This window comes from Siphateles boraxobius, unplaced genomic scaffold (assembly GCF_051911475.1).
Source record: "Siphateles boraxobius isolate OS27281-9 unplaced genomic scaffold, OSU_SipBor_1 7, whole genome shotgun sequence".
NCBI lineage: Eukaryota > Metazoa > Chordata > Actinopteri > Cypriniformes > Leuciscidae > Siphateles > Siphateles boraxobius.
Window position 1 is genome coordinate 4,784,042 of NW_027509197.1, and position 6,000 is coordinate 4,790,041.

Sequence of the window (6,000 nt, forward strand, 5' to 3'; positions counted from 1 at the left end):
ATAATTTCTTACTTGTTCCACCATTTTAAAGGGAGTTCAACTTTGTCAAGTGGGCGAGGGAAGTTCCCCTAAATCTTGATTGAGGATGCGAGTCTACAGCCATTTACACTTCAAGCAGCTCTATATTCGGCAATTCAACTTGATTGTGACATCACAGCAGATCGCAGTTTACTATCATGTATGATATATCAATTATATCCTTATGTTAACAATCAAAGTTTATACTATTTGTAAAGTTTATTCGTTTGTGTAATTTAATTTTTCTCCAAAAGCTCATAAACCTATAGGTTTTTATATATTTTCTACAACAACTTATATGCATATAGAACAGTGGTAAAAAAGGGGTTTAAATAATAAATCAACTCCATGGTGAATTCCAAGTGGTCAAGGGCTTAGTGTGTTATATAAACGAGTTCTGCCAGTAGTGGATACTGGTGCAACAGGTTTTACGCCGGATGCCCCTCTTGACAGTGTCTTTTTATTCAGATTTATTACATTTAATTCTTGTGCATCCTTATGGAAATGTTAGTCTTTTTCAGTTTGGTTTTTTGTATTATTTGGCCTGATTTAATGCCAACTGCATATATTTTGGCACAGGTGTGTATTTTTATTGGAATTTTACTATTTCACCCCCATTTTCTTAAAAAAAAAAAAATCAACAAATTTGTCACTAGGTACCCAAAATAGTACCTCTCAGCACCTTTTGGACAAAAATGTCCCCATTGAAACCCATTAAAAAAGCCATTTTTAATCCCAGGACCATTTAACTAAAATAATGCAATCTTTGTTAAGAGGGTTTCATTCTGTTGGCAAGGCTTCAAAATGTAAATTTGTACTATTTTTTTAACCAGATGGTGCCATTTACTCAGGTTTGGCCTGTAAAGCAGAAGTACTATAGCGCACATTATTCCAGGAAATCCCTATGGGCATTATACTATCTGTAGCTGAATAATCAAAAGATTGAAACGCTTTGATTGATTAAACATGACTAATAAACACACAACTGCCTTATTCTGTGTAAGAAGCCACATTATCTCACAGAAGGATGACAAGTTGTACATAAAAAAAATAAATCGCAGCCTTTGCGATTTCAAAATCGCGATCAGCCAAATAGGTTTAAGTGCGATTACATGGAAATTGCAATTAATTTTGCAGCCCTACTTGTAATATTTGAGAGAAAAACTCTACTGCAAATCTAAAATCCAACCACTGTGTGCACCAGTGGAGTTTTGCTGGCATCTAATGGGGAATATTTGGTACTGCACTCAAACAAAATCTTACTGAAAGCTGATTTTTTTAGATGATATCCTCAAATTTGGAACGCAACTTGTTTAGATTTATGGCTTTGAATTTCTAGCAAATTTAGAGTTCAACATGTTTCATAAAATATAAATTTTACATAAAATATAATTTCATAAATCATTTTCATAAATGTAAACCTATATAACTTTTTTTTGGTCCATTTTTTTGCAACAATAATCTGCCACGGGTGCTCTTTAAAATGAGACCAAACTTAAGACTGTGCTCCCAAGCTTAATTTTTTTGACATGGGCATTTTTGTCCACTATGGACCAATGTGTAACTTTTTTTCATTTTGTACATATACATTTTAATTGTTCTTAACTGAATGTTTGAGTACACCAATTCATACATTTAACTTAAAATTTAATGAAATCTCAATGTGAACAATTTTATTAATATAAACTTATTTTTTTATTTTTAAAACAAGCTAGTTTGTTAACATACTAATTTGTTAACATGTTAACAATATTATGTTATACAGTAGCACTTGCAGCAATATAAAGGTTTTATTTGCTCTCAAATCAAGCTGCATGCACCACCATCATGGTAACTATCCTAAAACCAACATTAACAGAAATTCTTCTAAATTAGCATAACAAAACATTAATCATTACTAAATCACCCACTTAACAATAATCTTGCACAAAAAAAACATTATATTACAATTAATTTTAGCATTTACTCTACCTTTCGAGTGCCATCGGCAAAGCATGCTGGGAAAAAGAAATCCCAGCCGTTTCAGTTAAAGGGACATTGTGTAGGAATTTCTCCCATCTAGCGGTGAAATTGTATTTTGCATTCAGACGAATTGTGCTCTCCAGCGCCTCGCTTTTTCAAATGCGTGTTGCATCTACAGTAGCTGTTGTGTACCAAAAAGCTATGACAGGATGTCTTCTAATAGCACTTAGGAGTTCTCCTTCGGGTGAACAGGTTTGTTATTTCAAACAAACTGCAACTTGACACAACAAACAAACGAATGTTACAGTATGAATAATAACAGTGCAATGCAGCCTTTTAAACTTGCCGGGGAAGTGGCAAGCGCCACACACTGCTCTGCTCCTCTGAAAACTGCTGCTTTCAGTTATGTGACGCTGGCTCTGAACAAAAAAGTGTTGTGGAAACTCGTTGGCGTAGTACTTTTTGACCCTCTCTGCTATTATAGTTTTTCAAGATGGCGGAACGACATGGAAGCCTCCATGGCCCTACCCGTCACATGTATATAAAGATAATAAATTCTTCGTTTACGAGGATAAGTCAGATAATTGGCAGAGGTATTTGTACACCATTGAGGACATATTTATGATAATAAAATACCTAAAAAACTACACAGTCCCTTTAAGATTAAGTTCATCTAAATTAAAAGAAATATTTTCATAAAACTCAAAACAATGAAACAGTTCAGTTTACTTAAAATATATCCATTCTGTTAACTTGAAAGAAAAAGAAAGTGCTAAATACTCATAAAAGTTAATTTGACTGAACTAATTTGTTTAATTTAAGTTTGTCCTACTCAAACCAATTAATTATTTTGAGCGTTAGGGTTTACAGTTAAGGGTTAAGTATCTGCAGAGGACACAGATGTGACAATACATTTAAAAAATACTGTTCATGTCTGGCTTTATTGCTCAGTGCTATTTCAGGGTTTTGATCTTCTCTCAAGTGAGAGAAAACATCTCTGCTATATTTATACTTTTTATCACCTCTAAACTAGACTGATTTACTAAACAGGGCACATTAGCGTGACTGCGCAATTCCAAAAATGTGTCGATGGGAGTGGAAAGTTCTAGGCGTGATCTACAGACGATCCGTAAATTAAAGAACACAGACGAAGCCGGATCATTTCCATAATGACCAACACAATCTACCAGTTAGTGTCTGGTTTAAGACATGGTTTTTGTCCTTTAAATAATGGCTAAAAAAACAGTAAATTGACGAGCACAAACCTTAGTAAATCACGTTGCAGGATTCATTTAAATACTTTCCTCCCATAAATTTTGCTTCTGAAAGGGAAACTCCTACAAATGGATATGCAATAAGGTCAGCAGCAAAATAACTGTGTCCATGCTTTTTCAGCGACAAAAGAGGGTTTGCGCTGGTGCAAGTTGTTAGTAAATCTGGCCCTAAGCATGTTGCATAATGATTGTTTTAAGAATCTCAAAGAATATTTTACTTTTTATGTATTTTTTGCTACTCTTATTATATTTTCTAGTTGAGGTCATTTGTAATGCAAGTAGGGCCCAAATATAAACTCAAGCCCAGGGGCCCCCAGCCCCCTGAGGCCTGCCCTGATTGTATTTATTGTGCTATTGCAATTTGTTCAGTTGTTCTTATTTTATTACTGAGTGTTAGTAGACAATGTTTATTAATAACACTTTTTTTTTCATTTTGTGGTGGGGCAAATGAAAATTTTTGCAAAGTAAAAATCTGAACCAGATTGAAACAGTAGAAAAACTCCTTAGCATTGGGCCTAGTATAGTTTATATAGAGAACATTTAAAAGACCTGCCTCTTTTATTATAATATAAAGTTACAAAATCTGTTATGGGGGGATTTTAAAACTCTGGGCCCACCAGGAATTTCACTAGGCCCACTTTACATCTCAAAGCTGGAGCCAGGCCTGAGAATCTCACCTGCACATAAGCAACTTATTTTCACTTGACTGCTTAGATAGACTCACAACTTGCTCTACCCACACATGTACAGCCAGCGGTGAAATTGTCAGAGACAGAAGCTGTTATCTCTATCCCCGTCGGGGGGGAAAAAATTTCAAATTTACAGTAAGGGAATACTTTGGATGTAGTAAAAACTAACGGTGGTTTTCCTCAAGGATAGATATCCAATTTGCAAAAAAAATGTGGACACAAGTTGCTGCAAAAGGAGAAAACATGCCTCCGTGCCATGTCCTGTTTATAACTTAAAATCCCAATGTAGTCAATAATTGTGTAATATATATATATATATATATATATATATATATATATATATATATATATATATACACACAGTATACAATTCCACCAAATCAGCTTATCTTTGTAAAATGGCACAGCTTTTTAAGTATCTGAATGGATCGGTTAGAAATATATTTCTAAATGATGACAGAAATATATTACTACAATAGAATGTACTTCTCAAAATAATAATAATAAACAGAATACAATTTATCTAAACATTATTTAAGGAATTTCATTGTTTTAATTGAATAAACAGTTGTGCAGCAGTTTAGCAAAAAATTTAATGAATAAAGTTGTTAATTTAAAGCATTAATTAAATTGTTAGATTGATTCATTAATTTCCCACCATATAATATAGATGTCTATTATAATCATAAAAAGTGAAATTAATTTCAATTATCCAATTTGACTATGACACATACTGACTTCTGTATGAGTGGAACCATCCTTGAATTAAAATCGTATGTCAAAAGAAAACTCTCTCCATAATATATGAATACTCTAGTCTAATGTATATTTTATTGTACACAATGGACTGCTGGACATAGACGTGACTATATCTGTAGGTCTACATGAACTAAGTAAATGACATAGTGTGACCCCTCTGAATGTCTAATGAGATGTCCGTCTCCAGGCTTTGTTATGCTGAAAGCTAAGTGTGGAGCTGATGGCTCCGCAGAGGTTAGAGTCGAACCTTCAGCCCTCGTCTGCATCACAAAGACTCCCTAACAAAGTGTCGAATGCTCTCAATTTTGCACCAACTTGTCGCCGAAGCAACCATAAAACTTTCAGATCCTGAATCTGATGGCTTTGTCTCATGTTACACAAGACTTTTTGGAGTTTTTTAATGGCACACGAATATACTAGTATGCTATACACTTCGAACAGAGAGACTATCTTCAAACAAACTCATTACAGATTAAGCAAATCATTTCTAGTAGCGAATACTAACACCGAGAAAGTTCAGTTTAGTAGACCAAAACTTTAAAAGTAAAGTGAAGCAAATAAACACGCGATTATTCAATGAAGGGGATTGCAAAAGCATACATCTTACCTTCACAACTCGTTCATAAAAGCTGTAAGAAATGACGAACGCCTCTCATACCTCAGTCCTGTTGTGTAACGAACAGCGCGCATTCTCCGTCTACATCCATAAACTTCATGCAATGTTTACGATCAAACCGTAGTCGTGCTGGATCCTTCCTGCTTTCGCGTGTTTTAGCCTACTAGCTGTGGATGCAATGATAGGCCTGCTGTAGGAGGAACACACACACCCATTAGCGCTTCATTTCCTACGCGCACGTTGCCCAAACGACGCGAAGAGTGCTTTCAATAGTCTACTCAATGGATACTTTTTCGTTTACTTACTCATCCGTCCTCCAGCCTGACTGTGACCCGTTGTTACAATGTATTCGGTTCCTAAGCAATTGGTTTCCACTGGGTTCCGCGTGAGTGAATAAAGTAATTTTCTTTGGTTTATTATTCGAATAAATAGGTAACGCAAGGATACAGCAGAGCAAATATGAGCAAATAACCTAAGGTGCTGGTCTCTAGTCTAGGCTAATACATTTTAATTGGTTTCTTTGATGTTCTTGGCCCTTTTTTAAACTTGTGAGGCTTTAAAATACATTTGAATAGTTTGTGTCGAAAACAAAGACTGAAATAAACCTCCACAAATGTATATGTCTTATAAAATGCATGTTACCTACCCTGATGTGATTATTCTGACTGTCATCCTTAATTTT

The 6,000-nt window shown here is 34.8% G+C and overlaps 1 protein-coding gene across 2 annotated transcripts in view; it reads right to left on the bottom strand.

The window, feature by feature from the left end:
* The window catches only part of LOC143723403 (activin receptor type-1-like), a 76,300-nt gene extending 70,720 nt beyond the window's left edge, over positions 1 to 5,580 (bottom strand). Inside the window, exon 1 of one of the 2 annotated variants that reach the window (XM_077215779.1) lies at positions 5,310 to 5,580. The gene's annotated coding sequence lies outside the window, so the exon portion shown is untranslated. The remainder of the gene's footprint in view (positions 1 to 5,309) is intronic. The other variant, XM_077215780.1, reaches the window with a different exon arrangement.
* Positions 5,581 to 6,000: the final 420 nt, after the last annotated feature.